Below are 20569 nucleotides of genomic sequence, written 5' to 3' on the forward strand. Positions count from 1 at the left end.
CAGCGGGGAAGCTCGCCCCGAGTCCCTGCTTCATTTGATCGGATAGTCCAGCGGTCCCCAACCTTTCTGGCACAAGGGACCCAGTTCATGGAAGGCAGTTTTTCGAAGGGCGGGGGAAGGTGGGTAGGGGGTGCGGACAGTTCCAGGTTGAAACTGTCCCCCTCGTCATCAGCCATTAGATTCTTAAAAGGTGCACGCACCTAGATACCTCGTATACGCAGTTCACAATAGGGTTCCCGCTCCTAGGAAAATCTGAGGCCTTGCTGCCCTGACAGCAGGCGGACCTCAGGCATTAATGCTCGCTTGTGAGTCGGTAAGCCTCCCTCAGTCAGTGGCTGGGGTTAAAAACCACTGGTGTAATCAACCAACAAACCCTACTTCTTGGTTAAAAGCAGTAAGCCACCCCAACATCTTAATGCTATAACTGTCCAGAAATACAATGCAACTGATATCACATACCTTAACAAAGCGGAGAGCTGGATAAACCTTAACTGCCCAGAAAACCAATGCAATTGATACCACTATACCTTAGCAGAGCGAAGAGGTGGAAAACCTTAATCCGCGTTTGTTCTATAACACCCCTTACACACTTCCATACACAATTCAGTAGAACTACGTCTGCTTTTAAAAACGCTTAAGATAAGCCCCGCTAAATAAGCAAGGCCTCAAAAAATTGGTTTCAGACTCAGAGTTGTTCCTCTCCACAGAAATCTTTAGTAAAAGGCGAAAGATTTATACGATCTGAAGAGAAACCAGAGTATGCCTTCAACTGTCGGCACTCAGTTCTCAGGTAACGGCTACTCCCAACAGGCTAATGGTAACTTTCTTTCCGTCCAAAAGAGCTATTGACTTCAGCCTTTTTCTTTAGACAATTCTGGGACAGCAATCTGGGTTTCGAGAAAGATATGTTGAAGGAAAAAGGGGAAATAATTTTAAGGACGAACATTATTTACTGCGCAATGCATTGTGGGTATGCAAATAAAGTCCTACCAATCACGCTCCACTTTCAGGAAATACCTTAAATGGTTCATACGTTTTAGCGCTGCGCCTGAGGCCACCACCGGGGGGCAGAGCAGGGTCTGGTCCCAGAAGAAAAAGGCTGACTTTACCTGCTTTACTTACTGTGCGCGAGCTATTAGATCGGTGCAAAAGTAATTGCGGTTTTTGCAATTTTTTTTTTTTTAATTGCACAATTAGCCTAATAAGTAAAGAATTTTTTTGAACTTAAAAAAAAAAAGTAAAAAAAAAATTATCTTGGCTGGACTCCGTGGCTCACCCTTGTAATCCCAGCACTTTGGGTGGCTGAGGCGGGCTGATCGCCTGAACTAGGGGTTCGAGACCAGCCTGGGCAACATAACGAGAGCGTGTCTCCAAAAAAAAAAAAAAAAAAAAAAATTCTAGCCACTCCAGACCTACTGCAGGCCTGGGGATTGGGCCCAGCCTCCTGGGTCTGAACTCATCCTCCATGTGATTCTGATGGAGGCCACATTGAGAACCTCTGTTGGCAACCGTTCTGCCTGAAATACGGAGAGTGAGGAGTTTGGGAGACAGATTACTGGCTGAGCAGGGGAAGGCCTGGGAAAGGCTGTGAAATGAGGAGAGAAAAGGCCAGGGAACGTCCCTGGGGGATAGTGGCATAAAAGGAGGGGACAGTGCAGGAGCCTATGAAAGAGATTAGAGAAATTGAGGGAGGCAGGAGGAAAACCTGGACTGGGAGCCTCACAGAAACCGAGGGCAGAGAGGAAGTTTCCTGGCCGGGTGCGGTGGCTCACGCCTGTAATCCCAACACTTTGGGAGAGAGGAAGGAAACAGCAGGTGAGGAGGGGCAGGAGATGGGGAGGGGGCGGTAGCTGGCTCCTGGTTGCAGATGGGAAGGAGAAGCGCTGCAGGTGCCTCCCCGCAGTGATCGTGGTCCATGGAGCCTGGGCCCCCCCACTACCCCTATTCTCTCACTCCCCTGCAGCCCCTCCTTTGCTGGCCCCTCTTTCCTTCCATCTTCTCACCTGGGAAGATCCCAGGGCTGTCTTTCCAGCCTCTGCCCTGTAGCAGCTGAAGTGCTGGAAAAATTCCACAGCAACAGAACCTCCCATACAGGCCTCCACTTCACCTGTTTCTCTGATTGGCTCCATTTCCCACCTCAAGATGTCCTTTTTAGGCCGAGTGCGGTGGCTCACGCCTGTAATCCCAGCACTTTGGGAGGTGGAGGCAGGCGGATCACCTGAGGTCAGGAGTTCGAGACCAGCCTGGCCAAAATGGGGAAACCCCGTCTCTACTAAAAATACAAAAATTATCTTGGTGTGTCGATGCGTGCCTGTAATCCCAGCTACTTGGGAGGCTGAGGCACGAGAACCACTTGAACCCAGGAGGCGGAGGTTGCAGTGAGCCGAGATTGCACCATTGCACTCAAGCCTGGGTGAAAGAGCAAAATTCCGTCTCAAAAAACAAACAAACACACAAACACCCCTTTTAATCCTTCTCTCCCTTCAGCTTCCCCCTCTGCAACTCACCGTGTCAGCCCACGACATCCCAGGGGCTTCCTTGAGAGGCCAGACGCCCTCATCTTCCCAGCCCGCCTGCAACCGCATCTGCCTCATCTTCTGCCTCCTCCCATGAACGGCCCTCCTCCTGGGCTTTGAACCCCAACTCCACAAATATGGCTCCCCTCCCATGCAATCCCCCAGCAGCACCCTCCGTGTCCCTCCCGCTGTGGTCTGAATGTCGTGGCCACTCACACATCCACAGGCTGAAATGTAATCTCCAAGGTGATGGTATTGATAAGTGGGGCCTCTGGAAGGTGGCTGGGTCATGGATGGGATCAGTGTCCTTATAAAAGGGTTTGAGGGAGCGAGTTTGTCCCTTTCACCCTCCCATCAAGTGGGGACACAGGGAAGGCACCGTCTATGAGGAACAGGCCTTCACTAGACGGCAAATTTGCTGATGCCTTGATGTTGGACTTCCCAGCCTCCAGAACTGTGAGCAATAAATAACTTTCTGCTGTTTGTAAATTATCCAGTTTAAGGTATTTTGTCATAGCACCTGAACTAGGACACCCCCCCTACTGGCTCATCTTCTAGACGGATAAGTAGGCTTCCTCACCTCCTAACCTGAGAGAGAGAGAGAGAGAGAGGAGTGAAGGAGGAAGTGGGGAAGGAAGAAAGACTTCCTAAACCTCATCACCATCAGCCACAACAAAGCAAAGCACTTTTACTTTGTATTTCTATTTTAGAAAAAAATCTGATGGAAATCTCTTTAGTAAAAAGAAACTTGGGGCCGGGCGCAGTGGCTCAGGCCTGTAATCCCAGCACTTTGGGAGGCCAAGGCGGGCAGATACCCTGAGGTCAGGAGTTCGAGACCAGCCTGGCCAACATGGTGAAACCCCGTCTCTACTAAAAACACAAAAATTAGCTGGGCATGGTAGGCCCCTATAGTCCTAGTTACTTGGGAGGCTGAGGCAGGAGAATCGCTTGAACCCAGGAGGCAGAGGTTGCAATGAGCCAAGATCATGCCACTGCACTCCAGCCTGGGGGACAGAGCAAGACTCCGTCTCAAAAAAAAAAAAAAAAAAAAAAGATTTCCAAACAGGGACTCAAACAGATGCCTCTACATGAGCATTCATAGCAGCGTTGTTCATAACAGCCCAAAGATGACAACAATCCCAGTGTCTATCCGCTGATGAGTGGATAAACAAAATGTGGTTTACCCATACAATGGAATACTATTCAGCCATAAAAAGGAGAGAAATTCTGGTACACACTACATTGTAGATGAAATTTGAGGATGTGTGCTACATGAAAGAAGCCAGCCACAAAAAGGCATAGATTGCGTGACTGTACTTAGGTAAAATATCTAGAAGAGGGGATAATAGGAGTTATTGGGTAACGCATAGAGTTTCTGTTTGGGGTGATGAAAAATTTTGGAAATGGATGGCAGTGATGGTATTACAACATTGTGAATGTTTTGAATTTATTTTTAGTTTTTAGAGATGAGGTCTTGCTCTGTTGCCCAGTTAATTTTTAATTTTTAATTTTTTAAAAATTTTTTTAGAAACGAGGTCTCATTATATTGGCCAGGCTTAATTTGTTTATTTTTAATTTTTGTGAGCTGTAATCTTGCTATGTTGCTCAGGCTGGTCTCAAACTTCTGGCCTCAAGTGATCCTCCTGTCTCAGCCGCCCAAAGTGTTGGGATTACAGGTGTGAACCACCATGCCTGGCCCATTTTCCCTGATCAGGGAAAATGCGTTGTTATGTGTGATATTTGGTGTGAGTTTTTTTTTTTTTTTTTTTTTTGGCGGAGTCTCGCTCTGTTGCCAGGCTGGAGTGCAGTGACGTGGTCTCAGCTCACTGCAACCTCCAACTCCCTGGTTCAAGTGATTCTCTTGTCTCAGCCTCCCAAGTAGTTGGGATTACAGGCACACGCCACCATGCTCAGCTAATTTTTGTGTTTTTAGTAGAGACAAGGTTTCACCATGTTGGCCACGATGGTCTCGATCTCCTGACATCATGATCTGCCTGACTCGGCCTCCCAAAGTGCTGGGATTACAGGCATGAGTCACCGCGTCTGGCCTGGTGTAAGATTTTAACATACAGCCTGTATTAATTATGTTAGGGAAATTTCCTTCTATCATCAGGTTTCTCTGTGCTGAGTTTTTTTATCAAATGCTCTTCAGAATCTATTGAGATAGTTGTATAAATTTTCTCCTTTGAATTCAGCAATATGGTGAATTACATTGCTAGATTTTTTTTTTTTTTTTGAGACAGAGTCTCACTCTGTTGCCCAGGCTGGAGTGCAGTGGCACGATCTCAGCTCACCGTAACCTCCGCCTCCGGGTTCAAGCGTTTCGTGTGCCTCAGCCTCCTGAGTAGCTGGGATTACAGGTGTGCACCACCATGCCTGGCTAGTTTTTCTATTTTTAGTAGAAATGGGGTTTCGTCCTGTTGGCCAGGCTGGTTGCAAACTCCTGACCTCAGGTGACCCACCCACCTTGGCCTTCCAAAGTGCTGGGATTACAGGTGTGAACCACTGCTCCTGGGCCATTGCTAGATTTTTGGATGTTAATTATTTGCATTCCTGAGATAAGGCCCATTTAAGTCATAATACATTTTTCTTTATAGTTTGATTTTTCCTTTTTCTTTTTTTGAGACAGAGTCTTGTTCCGTCACCAAGGCTGGAGTGCAGTGGCACAATCTCAGCTCACGGCAGCCTCAACCTCCCAGGCTCAAGCAATCCTTTCACCTCAGCCCCCTAAGTAGCTGGGACTACAGGCATGCAGCACCACACCCGGCTAAGATTTTTCCTTTTTGAAAATGAAAAATGCAAGACTCAAAGATCAAAACTATGTAAAAACATATACTCAGAGAAGTCCCACTCCTGTCCCTAGCCCCTTTGCCCAGTTTCCACTCATCCCCATTTTCAATAGTTTCTTTATTTAAAGAAAATTTGTTTACATTTTGTTATTTGTAATAGAGATGGGGTCTCAGTATGTTGCCCAGGCTGGTCTCTAACTCCTGGGCTTAAGTGATCCTCCCAACTCCCAAAGTGCTGGGATTACAGGTGTGAGCCGCCGTGCCCGGCCCTCGGCATAATTTAAGTGGGAAGCCCAGTGTTATTATGACTGTCTCCGGTCATTCCAAGGCTGGGCACCTGCTTCTGGCTGAGTCTTGACCCCTCTCTTCTTCTTGGTGTGCCCTCTGGCCCTGCATGTGTACCCACCCACCTGGCACTCTCAGAAGAGTGGCTGTGACTCACTTAGACAAAAACTGCATTTTCCTGTCCTGATAGTCGAAAACTGCTTGGATGAGCCTAGACAATTTAGGGATTTGAAGGAGTTTCCCAAGCCCCTAATGTGTTCTTCCCTGGCTGAGTGGAGTGAGCCAGCCCCATGGGGCCCAGTGCCCTGGTCTCCCCACCATCACCTGCACCAGCCGGTCTCTGTCTTCACCCTCCCCACCCCATCGTGATCAATGGGACAGGCCCTCAGGTTGCAGGGCATGAACCCATCGGAGGAGCCAGACCTCGGGCCCTGAAGGGAGCTCTGGCCACTCACAGTCCCTCCAGGGAGCCCCTGGGTGTGGGGTTTGGGCTCTGACTGCAGCAGGAGGAGGCCCAGGAAGGCCCCACCCTGGCTTTTCTCCTTTCCAGTGTGTCTCTTTCCCAGAAAAATATGGGTCCTAGTGGCCAGTGTCCCTGGGAGCTGTCGAATCAAGCTTCCTGGATACCTGCCACTCGGCCAGCTGGTGGCACCTTTAGAGGGCTTTTCCTGCCGCTGAGAACACGAATCTGTTGGGGAAAAGACTGCTAGATGAGCCCTGCCAGGTCCCGACACACTGCCTGGCTGTTGCCTGGGACCACAGTCTTTGCTCACCTCTTGGCTAAGCTTTAGCCTCCTTCCAGGAATGCTTCCTGGATCTCAGCCCTCTGGAGTTGTGTGTCTTCATCTGCCCCTAGTTTGCTGTGTGACTTCAGGCAAGCGGCACAACCTCTCTGCTCTACTCGCTTAGGATGCCTAGAAGAATCTGAGCAGAGCACTCTGGAAGGGACTGTGACAGAGGCAGTGGAGAAAGGGCTGGTGCAAGGAGAATGTTTATGTGGCAGCACCATGAGTAGCATGAGGCCGAGGGCTGGGAGCCCGATTTCCTGTGTTCGAATTCCAGTTCTAGGCTGGGCACGGTGGCTCACACCTGTAATCCCAGTACTTTGGTAGGCCGAGGCAGATGGATCACCTGAGGTCAGGAGTTTGAGACCAGCCTGGCCAACATGGTGAAACTCCATCTCTACTGAAAATATAAAAATTAGCCAGGCATGTTGGTGCATGCCTGTAATCCCAGCTACTTGGGAGGCTGAGGCAGGAGAATCAATCTCTTGAACCCGGGAGGCGGAGGTTGCAGTGAGCAGAGATCGTGCCACTGTACTGCATCCTGGGTGACAGAGCAAGACCCCATCTCAAAAAACAAACAAACAAAAACAAAAAACCCACCAAATTCCGGTTCCATCGCTTGGCAGCTCCATGACCTTGGGGACAATTATAGCACCTACCGCATAGGGTGGCTGAGAGGATTAAACAAAATTACGCAAGAGATGCACTTGGCACCATTGAAATGTTCAGGAAAGGCCATTGTTAGGATTGGTACCTGAACAGCATGGAACCTGCCAAAGGAAGAGAGGAGCTCCCGGGGCGCAGGTGTCAGCTCACCCACGATTCCTACAGGTGGAGCTGCGGCTATGAAGCCTTGATTTCCAGGGGTTGGGGACCTGGATTTGAGTCACTTTCGTTTGTGCCATGCCTGAGCATGGCAGATCCCCAGGGAGGAGACGGAAGTGGGCTCTCGAAGGACCCCTGCCATGGTGGGTGCTGTGAGCTGCCCTCCCAGAGGTGAGTTCTCTGGGTCCTGCCACACAAAACACATGGCAGGGGCGTGGATCCCTACACCCAAACCCATACAAGGCCTTGGGCCTGTGCTCACCAACTCAGATCACGGGGATGCAGGGGGTTCACCTTCTCCAAGGAAGGGCCAGGGACACAAGAGAAAACAGGGAGCTATTTTGAGAAGGTGTCAAGCCTGGGACACTAAAGTTAGAGGCTTGGTTCCTAAAAAGACATTGGCGCCAACCGAGGCCTTGAAGAGGGGCTCTTCAGCACGGAATGTGACCCCAGGAAGCACGCTCACAATTCTGGACAATGAGGTCAGCCTGCAGGGCGCATGGGACCGCCCAATGGCCGGTGGGCATGGGCACCTCTCCCCCCGCCAGCCCCACCTGCAGAATGCTGGAGCTGGCTCCAACCGCTTCCCGTCTACACTGAGCCAGCGCAAGGGCGAGCGGACAGAGCCTCATGTTCCCGGTGCTGCTGCCCTTCCAGGCTGCCTTCCTTTTTTGACTGTCCTTTTGGCTTCTTATGCTTTTGGCTCCATTCTGGATGTGCGTCACGGGGTGGGATGCAGAAGAAGCAGCCAGCTTGGAGGCTGGTGTTCCTGGAGGCTGAGGGCGGGATGGGGGGAAATATGAACCAGGAAAGGGCCTGGTATCCCCAGCCCAGATGGGCCTAGGCTGCTGTCCCCCAGGGACAGAGAAGCTCAAGACTTTCTTTTTTTCTTTTTTTTTAGGCAGAGTCTTGCTGTGTCTCCCAGGCTGGAGTGCAGTGGCACGATCTCAGCTCACTGTAACCCCCATCTCCCAGGTTCAAGCGATTCTCTGCCTCAGCCTCCTGAGTAGTTGGTATTATAGGCATGCGCCACCACACCCCACTAATTTTTTGGATTTTTTAGTAGAGATGGGGTTTCGCCATGTTGGCCAGACTGGTCTCGAACTCCTGACCTCAAGTGATCTGCGTGCCTTGGCCTCCCAAAGTACTGGGATTACAGATGTGAGCCACTGTGCCCAGCCCAAGACTTTCTTTCTTTGTCTCCTCCTCTGGCCTCAGAGGAAGCTGGGAAAGTCCTTACAGAGCCGACTTCCTGGGGTGAGGCGCCAAAGGGCTCTTAGTCCCGCTGCTCGGAGATGGAGGCGACTCCTCTCCCTCCTCTCAGGGCCCCGGCCTAGAGTCCAAGTCTTCGTCATTTGCCTTTCCCTCAGCCCAAGGTGTTTTCCCTGGGGAGGGAGGGTGGCAAATTTGATCCTGTCCCCATACTCCTGTTTAAATTCCCTTAGCGACTGCTCATGGCCCTGGGATGGGGTCTGAATTTATCACCGTCTAGAAGGCCCCACAAATTCCAGCCCTGCCCAGCTCTCACTCCAAGCCCTAGAGCCGTGACCATCTCTCCTGTTTTCCAACACACCAAGCTCACACCCTCTCCTCCTCGCCCAGCTGAGTCCCACTTACTCAATGTAATGTGAGACAATGTAAATGTCCCTTCCCTAGAGAGGCCTGCCCAGGCCAGGACATTAGGCTCAGGCTTATTGCCATCTGTTCTTGTAGGGCCCTTTTTGCTGTGTGCTGGTGCTCCCCATCAGAACATCAGCTCCATGGAATCTGCCCGCTGTTGTAACTCCAGTGCTTGGCACAAAGCCGGGGCTCAGAGACACACATTGCCCTCGTTGAGGTGGAAACCAAGAGGGAAGTGCCCTGGTCACTCTTGGACAATGGGGCCTTAGAAATGCAGGGAGGTGGCTGTCACAGACAGGCTACCTGGGCAAAGGAGACTTGGTCTACCAAAGGACGCCAGGAGGATGACACCATGGGAGGGTGCACTGCTGGAATGGGGCTTGGGGACAATGTCCACCGGTCTCACCCACAGGGCTGTCCGTGGCTCAGTGGTCAGCCCCAGCAGGTCCCCTGTCCTGCCCTGCTCTTTAGCCTGACTCCGTGACACCTCTCCGAGACCAAAGCCAACAAGCAGATGGGCCTTGAATCAGGCTCGGAGGGTGAGCTGGGGTTTCCGTAGCAAAGGTAGACGGAAGTGCTCAGGAAAATGATGAACATGTTTCCCCAAAGCCTGGCATAGTTGTTCCCCTCAGAACCCCCATACTGTCTCCTGGATATGAGTAGAGATGGCTCAGTGCCTGTGGGGGCTCAGAGCCTGACCCTCCCTACCCCAGGTCCCACTGTCACATGCTTAGGTTTGTTAAACAGACAGGTGCGGTGGCTCATGCCTGTAATCCCAGCACTTTGGGAGGCCGAGGCGGGAGGATCGCTTGAGTCCAGGAGTTTGAGATCAGCCTGGGCAGCATGGCAAGACTCCGTTTCTATTTTTTTAAATTAAAAAATTAAAAATTAAAAATAAAAATAAAACACACCCAGAAAAGCTGTGTTAAGTTGAATGGGGCTGCATCAGCTTTGCTTGGTTGGCTCTCTCCCAGCTCCTGCTAAGACACATTTGTCTGGGGCAGTTCTGGTTTACATACATCCATTGCAGGGCTTTTTAACACAACCCATGTCATACCAACGCATCCTGGTTTGGAATTTATGTTACATGGTTATGCTATTAGGTCTAAATATGTTCATGTGGAATTATCTCTAAGACAATTTAGTAATTAAATAACTTAATAATTTAAGTAGTACAAATATGCAAAAACATTGCGTGTGCTTGTGCTGTAGAGGAAAATTCATGAAGGAGGCATAAGAAATTGATCAGCGATGCCTGGGAGGGGAGTAGGTGGGAGCTGAGGGACTGGGAGTTCGATGGGAGGGAGTTACCTTTAATTGTGCGTCCTCTTCTATATATACAGGATATATAGAACCATATATATATACATATATGGGTGTGTTTTTCTTGTTTTTTGTTTTTTGGTTTTTTTTCTGAGACAGAGTCTCACTCTGTCACCCAGACTGGAATGCAGTGGCATGATCTCAGCTCACTACAACATCTGCCTCCCGGTTTAAGCGATTCTCATGCCTCAGTCTCCTAATAGCTGGGACCACAAGTGCACACCACCATGTCCGGCTAATTTTTTGTCTTTTTATTAGAGATGGGGTTTCACTATGTTGCTCAGGCTGGTCTCAAACTCCTGGCCTCACGCGATCCTCTGGCCTCAGTTTCCCAAAGTGCTGGGATTACAGGTGTGAGCCGCCATGCCTGGCATGATTTCTACTACTTTTTGAGAAAAGTAAGCTTGAGTTACTTTTTCTCAAAATAAAATAAAATAAAGGGCCCGGCGCAGTGGCTCATGCCTGTAATCCCAGTGCTTTGGGAGGCTGAGGCAGGCGGATCACAAGGTCAGGAGATCGAGACCATCCTGGCTAACACAGTGAAACCCCGTCTCTACTAAAAATACGAAAAATTAGCCGGGCGTGGTGGTGGGCGCCTGTAGTCCCAGCTACTCGGGAGGCTGAGGCAGGAGAGTGGTGTGAACCCAGGAGGAAGAGCTTGCAGTGAGCCAAGATGGCGCCACTGCACTCCAGCCTGGGCGACAGAGCAAGACTCCGTCTCAAACACCAAAAAAGCAAAAACAAACAAAAAAACCCCCGCTGCCTGCCCCTCACCCCTCTAGCCTGAACCCCCAGGTTTGTATTACATGGCTTGGGGCTTCTTACTTTGTTATTTTTCTACCATTGATTTCTGAGGTTTGGTGGGGAACTTGGTGACATCTGGGCTTTGTAATTAATAAAATACAAAGCAAAAAACCCGACAAAACATGTTTGGTCTTTCTCTGTTTTGACTACACATTCCTCGAGGGCAGGGACATTTGGGGGTCGCCTTCGTCCAACAGTGGTGAGTTTATGGTAGGTGTGAACAGGTGTTTGCTAAACTAAGCCCAGGACGGCGAGAAGGGCGAGCGGGTCCCTCACCAGCAAGAGCCCTGGAGGATCTCTTAGGGGTGCCTGTCCCTGGCTGCCTGCCCACCTTTTCCAAGAGGCCTTTCTAACTCTCCTACCAGGGCCGGCAGACTGGGTCCATCCTGGAGCCCGCTTGGTGGGCTGTGGTGAGTGGAGGTTTTCCACACCACGGGAAGTAGCCCAGGCTTGATGAACGATGACTTCCTGGGCGAGGGATGGAGAACATTGTACCCACTCACGTGTGGGCACAGGTGATCCCGGCTGGAGCAAAGACTGTCATAGTTTGCTTCCTGCTTGGCCGTGACAAATGACCCAGGCTCTCAGCCCCCATGCACTTGCACACTCCCCTCAGGGCCACATGGGGTGGGCTGGAGAATCCCAGGAATGTGTTGGAGCTGCTGACAGCACTTCATGCTCTGCGTGTGATCGGCCCATGTGACTTCCTCAGGGAACTGTGTGCCTGGTGGGCTCCAGCACCCCTATCCTGAATCTCCCAGGTCTTCTGATCCCCAGCGCTGGTGCTGAAGAGCGGGATGGGGTTGGGGGGATGCAGAGATGAAATGTAATGGGCAAATCTGCTTGCCCATGGCCACTCCACTTTGTTCTTCATCCAGGGAGGGGTGGCCTAGGCATGGTGGCCAGGGCTCGGCTGTGCACAGGGAACAGGAAGCCATGAGTGGGAGTGGCCAGGGGAGGCGGGTGGCGCTCACTGCCTACAGCAGGTGTGGCCATGGTGCTGACAGGTCCAGCTTATCAGGGTTGGAGGCCCAGGCTCCAGACGTGCAGGCTGTGGGGCTTTATCAGCCTTTAGAGCGCCAGAGTTTGTGGCAATCCTGCCAGCCATGGGTGCTGACAGCCAGGAGCTAGGCGGAGTACAGCTTCCTCCCTTGGCCTCCCTGCTCCCAGCCTCGAGGCCAGGGTTCACATTGCAGGGACATTTGAGGAGAGGAGAGATGGCAGGGAGGAGAGGGAGGAGGAGATGGGCCCAGAAGCTTGTTTCTCCTTCAGAGATTTTATTTATTTTATTTTTAAAGGAAATGTCTCTGAGTTTTATATATATATATATATATTTGTTTTTTTGTTTGTTTTGTTTTGTTTTTAAAGACAAGGTCTTGCTCTGTTGCCTAGGCTGGAGTGCAGTAGTGCGATCACAGCTCACTGCAGCCTCGACCTTCCGCAAGGTTTTAAAACGTGTTCATACCTTCACAAAAACTGACACCTGCTTACTGCAACAAGTGAAATTATTTTAAAAGGGCTGAGGAGCTTTGAGGGGAGAAAGGAGGAGGTGAATGAGAGGGGGATGGAGAAGCACTAAGAACAAAATCCAGCCCCTTCCCCCTTTCCCCAGCTGCCTCCTAAGCTGTCTCAGAGCTCTCCTCGAGCTGCCCTCCATGTGAGTTTCCTAAACCGTCTCGAAGCTCTCCTCCTGCATCTGTGTGAGTTTCCTGCGGCTGCTGTGTCAAATTGCCAACAACGCGGTGGCATAAAACAAGACAGATGTATTATCTTATAGCTCCGGAGGCCAGAAGTCTAAAATCAGTATCACCGGGCTGAAGTCGAGGTGTGGCAGGGCCGCCCTCTCTGGAGGCTGTCAGGGGAATACTTCCTGGCCTCTGCCGGCCTCTGGTGGCTCCAGGTGTTCCTTGGCTTGTGGCCGCATCACCCCAGTCTCTGCCTCCGTGGTCACACTGCCTTCCCTGCTTCTGTGTGTGGTGGTGTCGCCCTCTGCCTCCCTCTTGTATAATAAGAACACTTGTGATCATATTTAGGGTCCATTGCATAATCCAGGATGGTCTCCCCATCTCCGGAGCCTTAATTTAGTCACCACTGCAAAAGTTTAGTCACCTCTGCAAAGTCTGTTTATTGGCATATAAGGTGAGATTCCCAGGTTGCAGGGATTAGGGAGTGGACGTCTTTGCAAGGGCATTAATTAGCCCACCCTACCCTCCCTCTCCAGCCCCACCGGCCTGCCAGGGCTCCTCAAACCACTACATCCCTTCCACCCCTGCCTCCTCAAGTGCTGGCTTTGGCTCTGTCCTCTGCTGGGATGCTCTTCCCCGAACCCTGGCTCCTCCTTATTCCCCTGAGCTCAGTTTAAACATCACCTCCTTGATGACAATCTCTGACCCATTCCAAGAAAAGAGGTGTGCCCAGTTACCCTTTGTGCCTGGCACATAGTAGCTGCTCAGTGCAAAAGTGTTGGTGACTGAGAGGCGTAGAAACCTGAGCACTCGACAGCCCTGAAGGGGAAGCCGGGCTTCCTGATGCCTGGAACATTCCTTGAGCCTTTCCTTGCCTTTGTTCTCCCACACCTGGGCAGAGGCCATCCATGTTGGGCAGAGTTCGAGGTCTATGTCTGCACTGGCCTAGGCCTCAGGGGATGGGGCCTTGGTTTTTTTCCCACCAAAGCCCATAGAGTAGAATGGGGTGGGGAGGGGAGGGGAGCGGAGGCGAAGGGCAGCACATCTGTCTAGCTTTCGCTGTGGGCCCTGGACAGGAAAGGTCACTGAAGGGACAGCGTCTCAGGGCCCAGCTCAGCAACATCTGGCTCACAGCCTGCCTTCCCAGCATGTCCCAGAGGCCCTCGAGGACAGAGTGGCAGGTGACAGCACTGACATTAGTGCCAGACTTCCTGGGCCACTGCCACCCACCGGGAGGGGCTTTGGGGAAGGCATCTGGACTTTCTGTGTCCAGTATAATAAAAATAAGAGCTGACTTTTATGGAACACTGACTCAGCTCCAGGCTGTGCTCATTCAGTCCTCGCGGTCACTGAGATAATGGACTTCAGTGTGTAGAACCATTCGTGGCAGCTGATATGTGCCCAAGAAACACTGACTTATTTCCTGGGGGCTCTTTGAAGGCTCTTGGTGTTTATCTGAACACAGAAGATGGAAGGGGGGAAAGATGGAGTGGGGAGGGAGGGAGAGAGGGACCAGGCTGCAGGGTCAAATGTCCGGAAATAAGTGCTTCACTTCCCTGGAGGTGATTTCTGGATGATTTGTCTTGCTCTGGATGATTTCTTTATGTATTTATTATTATTATTTTTGGCATTAGCTCTCTGTTTATATAGACTCTGGTTCTAGAAACAACTCGCCTGCAGCCGGCTGGCTGGACCAGCACACGCTGACAGGGCTGGGCTATTTACAGGCCCATTGCGGGCTGTACCTTGGTCACCTCCAGGGACAGTGCTCAGCTGTGACCCCAAAATAAGTTAGGGCCAGCTGGGCGGGGCAGGGCGGATCAGGGGCGGGGGCTGTATGCACCATGTGCTGGGGGCTCGGGGCCTCAATATTGCTGAAGGCTGGGGCAGTAAAGATGGCTGGGGCGGCCCTGCCCACCCCTAGTGGTCAGTAACGACCGGAAGCAGAGCAGCTGGGCAGGGCCGGGAGGCTCAGGTGTCTGACAGGCAGCTCTGGATCCCGTCCACCCACTGCTGGGCCAAGGGCATATCCTGGGCACAGATGTTGTAAACGCAAAGTGTTGTCTTCACGTCAAAGAAGCCCTTCTCATCCATGGTCTTAGGGCGTGCCAGTGCCACAGCCTCCACCTCCGCCAGTCGATGACACCCCTGCACTCTGTGTCCACGCCGTGGTTGTAGTAGCACAGCTGGTGTTGGTCTTGTCCAACATGAACCAGCGGGCCTTCCAAGGCTTCATGAAGGCCTCCTTCTTCTACAGAGTGCCCTCGTTGGACCCGTTCTCACTCTCAGCTGTCTCGAACTGGCTGCACAGGGTGCTGGTGCTGTGGCGGGCAGCCTGGCAGGAGCCAGATGCTGTCAAGCCACTACTCTGGTCGCTGTCCAGGCTGAGGCTCAGGGTGGAGCCCACGGGCCCCTCCGGCAGTCACACACCCAGGAACGGTGATGGTAGGGTGCAGTGGACACTAGAAGGGAGCTAGGGGTGCCACTTCTGTCTGGCCAGCCTTCCAGGCGCTGTGCAGCCTTCACCTGGTCCCAGGTGTCCTTCCATCACTGAGGGCATTAGCCCAGCTCTGTCTCCAGCCTCTGCAGCTCCTCCAGGAGAAGTGAGATAGCGTCAGGCTGGGGTCAGGGGCAGCTGTCGTAGCAGGGCCACGCCACGCGGTGCCTGCACTGGGGAGCACCTCCGTCAGACCGTTTTTCCTCCGGGGGCCCAGGGGGCCCCTGGGCCAGTTCCCAGTCATAGGGAGGGCCCTCGGCCAGTATCTCCTCAGCGTAGAAATCCCACACCTTCAGGTTGGACACGTTGCTGTAGGGCTGCGGGAGCTCTGTGTCCTCGGGTGCATGCATGTAATTGTAGAACATGGGGGTCCTCTTGCTCAGCCGGTCCACACACTCCCACAAAGACCTGCACAGCAGCTGGCCCCTGCATTCCCCCTTCTCCTCATACAGCAGCCCCAGCTCAATGCTCTCAGGGTCAGAGTCAAGTAGGAAGGTCCGAAATGGCGGGACATATGGTGGCAGCCGAGGAACCTGAGGTAGAACTGGCTGAACTCAAACTCCATGGAGAACTGCAGATGGACCTGGTGTTACGCAGTCCAGGAACTACAGGAAGGCCGGTTGTGAAGCCGCTGCTCTGCCCAGCCAGGGTGTGGGCTCCACCGTGGCTGAAGGGATGACTGAAGGACAACCACTTCTTGTCCACTAGCAGGCAGAAGCCCTCCAGCATGCAATAGAAGGGGTCTGAGAGCAGCTGCACCAAGGATACCACCTGGGAGGTGATGTCCCAGCCATCCTCCAGGCCCACCAGCACAGAGGAGTCTGAATCCAGGGGCTCCACCACCAGCACTGACACCTGCAGCAGCTTGTGGATTGGGGTCAGCCGCTCCGAGTCCTCCAGCAAGCACAGGAAGGAGGCTGGGCTGGGCTCAGCAGCGGGGCAGCCCGGGACACATGCCTTCAGCAGCTTCTTGAAGTTGGCCTTCACCTGCTGTTCCTCGAATACCTCAATGGGCACCAGCTCCCACTGCTACAGGTGGTCTGGCGGCACACCCTTGAGCTGGGCTTTGTTCCCGAGGATGTAGAGGGCTACTCGCTGCAGCCGCAGGAAGCCCGGGTGGGCGAGGGGGCCCTGTTGCCTGGGGTGGGGCCAGCACGTCTCTGCCAACTAACCAGGAGCCCATATTGGCGCCAAGCCCACTGCTGCGCCCGCTGGTCTGGACACTGCCCCACTTACTTCGGGGTGCAGTCCATCTGGAGGGCAAGGGCGCCATGGGGTTGGACAGTGTGATGACCCTGGCTCTGGGGCTGGGAATGTGACTGCCCATGTGGGCTGAGGAGAAGCCGGTGAGCATGTTGCGTCCCGACGCGTCGGCATAGTGGGGCATGGAACTGACCACAGCCTGCAGGTACTTCTCCTGCTCCAGGCTACTCGAGTCCACCTGGGACTGGCCTGGAGAAGGTGTGTTCTGGGCCTTGAAGAGGCCGAGGACACCTCTGCCCTGCAGGCCCCAGAGCGCAGCAGCACTGCCTTGGACCACCCGCTGCACCAGCAGATTACAGGGAAGCGGTTCTGGTAGTAGCAGTGGGACACCCACTGCAGGGCGTTGTCCTGGACACCCTGGGGCACGATCAGCAGCCCCGGGTAGCTGCAGCAGTTGGTGGTCAACATGCGGTTGTCCAGAGAAATGCGGAAGGGCTTTGGCCCAGCTCAGGCTGCTGCTCAGGGTGCCCAGCCCGAGGCACTGCTAGTTGCGGCAGCAAGCCTCTTCCACCAGGCTGCTGATGGTCATGCGGTCTGAGGGCTTCAGAGCTGCGGCCGGGGTCAGCGTGCTGGGCTCCAGCTCCTCTGACACTGAGATCTCGTCCCCTTGGTCTTCAGGGGGCAGCTGGCCCAGGTGCTGCCAGCTTGGGGGGTTGTACTTCTTAAGAGAGACATGCTGGTGCCTGATGGTCTTCTTGGCGTTTTTGACCAGGTTGTGGGACAGGGTTCTGAGGGAAGGACCCTTGTCCTTGGTGACTTGGGGTGGCCGGCCAAGTGTATAGGCAGAGCCCAGGGTGAACGCAAAGGTGGCTCTGATGTCCGGTGGGTATCGCAGCTTATGCAGCTGCCTGCGGAAGTTGCTCTGGATGATTTTTAAAGCTCCCTTTGGCCGGGTGCAGTGGCTCATGCCTGTTATCCCAGCACATTGGGAGGCTGAGGCAGGAGGATCCCTTGAGCCCAGGAGGTCAAGACCAGCCTGGGCAACATAGGGAGACCCCATCTCTACAAAAAAAAAAAAAAAAGAAAAGTTAGCTGGGCTGTGGTGTTGCACGCCTGTAGTCCTGGCAACTCAGGAGGCTGAGGTGGGAGGATCACTTGAGCCCAGGAGTTTGAGGCTGCAGTGAGCTGTGATCATGCCACTGCCCTCCACCCTGGGTGACAGAGCAAAATGCTGTCTCTGGAATAAATAAATAAATAGTCCTCTTCATTCTTGTTTGTTCATTTGTTTGTTTTTGAGGCTGAGAACAGCGGACCTGTCTTGGTGACGGGGACCAGCCTGTGGGCATGAACTTAAAAACTCACCCAGACAGAAGGAACTGCTCGCTCTCAGAGCACAGCAGACAGCTCTGCTGGAACTGGGATCTAAGTCAAGCAGGGAGTCATGTGGTTCTTGAATAAATGGCTTGAGTATGACCCTCACCCCACAGTCAGAGACAAAAAAACAGACTGATGGCTGATGGGCTCCCGAGAACAGGAGTCATCTGTCACTTATGATGAACAATTTTATATATATATACACACACACACACACACATATATACTTACATGAACACACACACATATATATATTTACATGAACACACACGCACATATATATGTGCATATATATGTGTGTGTGTGTGTATTTGAGACAGAGTTTTGCTCTGTTGCCCAGGCTGGAGTGCAGTGGTGCCATCTCAGCTCACTGCAACCTCCGCCTCCTGGGTTCAAGCCATTCTCCTGCCTCAGCCTCCTGAGTAGCTGGGACTACAGGCGTGCGCCACCACACCTGGCTAATTTTTGTATTTTTAGTAGAGATGGGATTTCATCATGTTGGCCTGGCTGCTCTCGTACTCCTGATCTCAAGTGATCTACCTGCCTCGGCCTCCCAAAGTGCTGACATCATGGGCGTGAGCCACGGCGCCCAGCCCAAATGGTATTTTCAAATGATCTCTCTAAGGTTTGGAGTTCTGTCCAAAGCTACTTCACATCATGCTAGAAAAGTGATCCCATTAAGATAAGCACAGTAGGTGCTGGGGAGCGAGGCAAAAGCTCTTGGTTGGCTTTATTCCCCAAGTGCTCACACCCTGGGACATTCCCGCCACTCTCCTCCCTCCTCAAAGCTTCCTCTGGGAGCCCAAGTGCCTGATGCTAACCCCCAACAATAGGGTAACGTGGGGCAGAAAACACTGTCTGCCTTCTTCGCCCCGGGGATGGAGCTGAACTTCCAACGGGAAGGGTTCAGTTCTCTCTCTCACCTCCACTGGAGGAAGAAGCTGGGGTGAGAGACAAGAATTCAGCCTCAGAGGACTTTCTTTGTAGGGTGAGAAAGTCCTGGGCATTAGGATCACAGAATTGAAGATTAGATTAGATTAGATTAAAGTTCAGCCATTACTAAGCCTGTCTGTATCTTGTGCTCCAAAAATGAGGGGTCCTGTTTTCCTTGTTTCTGCTGTGATCCCAGTGCTCAGACAGTGCTTGGCACACAGCAAGCACTCAATAAATAGTTGAATGGATGAACGGATGCCTCATTTTCCTCATTTATACAACAGAAATCATGGTACTCCCCTGTATTCACTATCTGTTGCTATGTAACAAATTAGCCCCAAATTACTTGGTGGCTTAAAACAACAATCATTTTATTCCCACTCTTGGTTTCCATGGGTCAGGAATTTGGGATTTTTTTTTTTTTTTTTTTAAGACGGAGTTTTGTCCTATCACCCAGGCTGGAGTGCAGTGGCGCGATCTCGAGTCACTGCAACCTCTGCCTTCCCAGGATCAAACAATTCTCCTGCCTCAGCCTCCCCAGTAGCTGGGACTACAGGTGCCCACCACCACACTCGGCTAATTTTTTGTATTTTTAGTAGAGATGGGGTTTTGCCATGTTGACCAGGCTGGTCTCAAACTCCTGACCTCAAGAGATCTGCCCGCTTGGCCTCCCAAAGTGCTGGGATTACAAGCGTGAGCTGCCGCGCCTGGCCAGAATTTGGGATTTTGTGTGGCTCTGTCTCAGGGTCTTTCATGCTACTGCAGTCAGACAGTGGCTGGAGTCGGAACAGGAGGGGACTGGCCAGGCATTTCTCTTCATGGAGTCTCAGGGCTTCTCCAGCGGTGGCTTTGGGCTTCCTCACACCATGGTTGCCCCAGGGCTCCCAGGCAAGTGCTCTGGTGAGGAAAGTGGAAGCTACTTCAATGCTATAACCTAGTCTGAGAAGTCACAGAGCGTCACTTCTGCCACAGGCCCAGGCCCGTCCAGATTCAAGAGGAGGGAACGTGGACTCTGCTTCTGATGGGAGGAGTGTCGGTGTCCCATGGTGGGAGCACATGGGGTGGGGCAGCTCGTGGCCATCTTTGGAGATTCAATCTGCCACCACTAGGAGGAGGCCGGACTGACATTCGAACCCAGGCAGGCCGAATGCAGTTCCTGACTTCTGCATCACCGCTGCATGGGGCTGCCCCAGGACAGGCCAAGTCTCCCAAAGACCTAAAGCAAAACTAAGGATGCAGTGAGGCCCACAGCAAATACCCTTTGCAAATACAAGATGCCTGGGTTCGTTTACTGTGGCTGTCCTAAGAAAGCACCGCAAAGTGGGTGGCTTCAAACAACAGAAATGGTCTCCTTACGGTTCCAGAGGCCAACAGGCTGAGACCGTGGACCGGGCCATGCCTTCCCTGAGGACTCTAGGGAGGGGCCGTCCTTGCCTCTCCCAGCCTCCAGGGTTGCTGGGAATCAGGGGTGTTCCTTGGCTTGTACATGCATCGCTGCAGCCTCTGCCTCGGCTTTTACTCGGCCTCCCGCCTGCCTGTCTGTGTCTGCATCTCTCCTCTTCTTACAAGGACATCAGCCGTATTGGACCAGGACCTACCCTAATCCAGTATGATCTCATCCCAACAAATGATATCTGCACAGATCTCTTTTCCAAACAAGGTCACACACTGAGGCTCTGGGTGGACATGAATTTTGGGGACATGATTCAACTCACAATGGCCCTGTCTGATTTCCCAGTCATGGCCTGCCTATGTTCCCAGCCCCTCAGGCTCCGCACAGCCCTTTAAATGGAGGGACATGGCTCCTGGGTCATCAAGCACACCCAGGAGGATGCAGCCAGCCTCGGAGGGCCTAGAACGCAGAGCCCGAGTGGCAGTGGCCACCTTCACTGGGGAGTAAGGTCGGGGAAGAGAGGCAGCCAGAGGGCCT

At 52.6% G+C, this 20569-nt stretch overlaps 1 non-coding gene and 1 pseudogene across 1 annotated transcript; both read right to left on the reverse strand.

Annotated features, from left to right (window-relative positions):
• Positions 1-642: 642 nt before the first annotated feature.
• Positions 643-761, reverse strand: LOC112438246 (U5 spliceosomal RNA). The gene has a single exon (XR_003026700.4). It is a non-coding gene; the product is annotated as a U5 spliceosomal RNA (small nuclear RNA).
• Positions 762-14603: 13842 nt separating this feature from the next.
• LOC100984475 (myotubularin-related protein 5-like) lies at positions 14604-17827 on the reverse strand (annotated as a pseudogene).
• Positions 17828-20569: the final 2742 nt, after the last annotated feature.

This window comes from Pan paniscus, chromosome 1 (genome assembly GCF_029289425.2).
Source record: "Pan paniscus chromosome 1, NHGRI_mPanPan1-v2.0_pri, whole genome shotgun sequence".
In the NCBI taxonomy this organism is placed as follows: domain Eukaryota; kingdom Metazoa; phylum Chordata; class Mammalia; order Primates; family Hominidae; genus Pan; species Pan paniscus.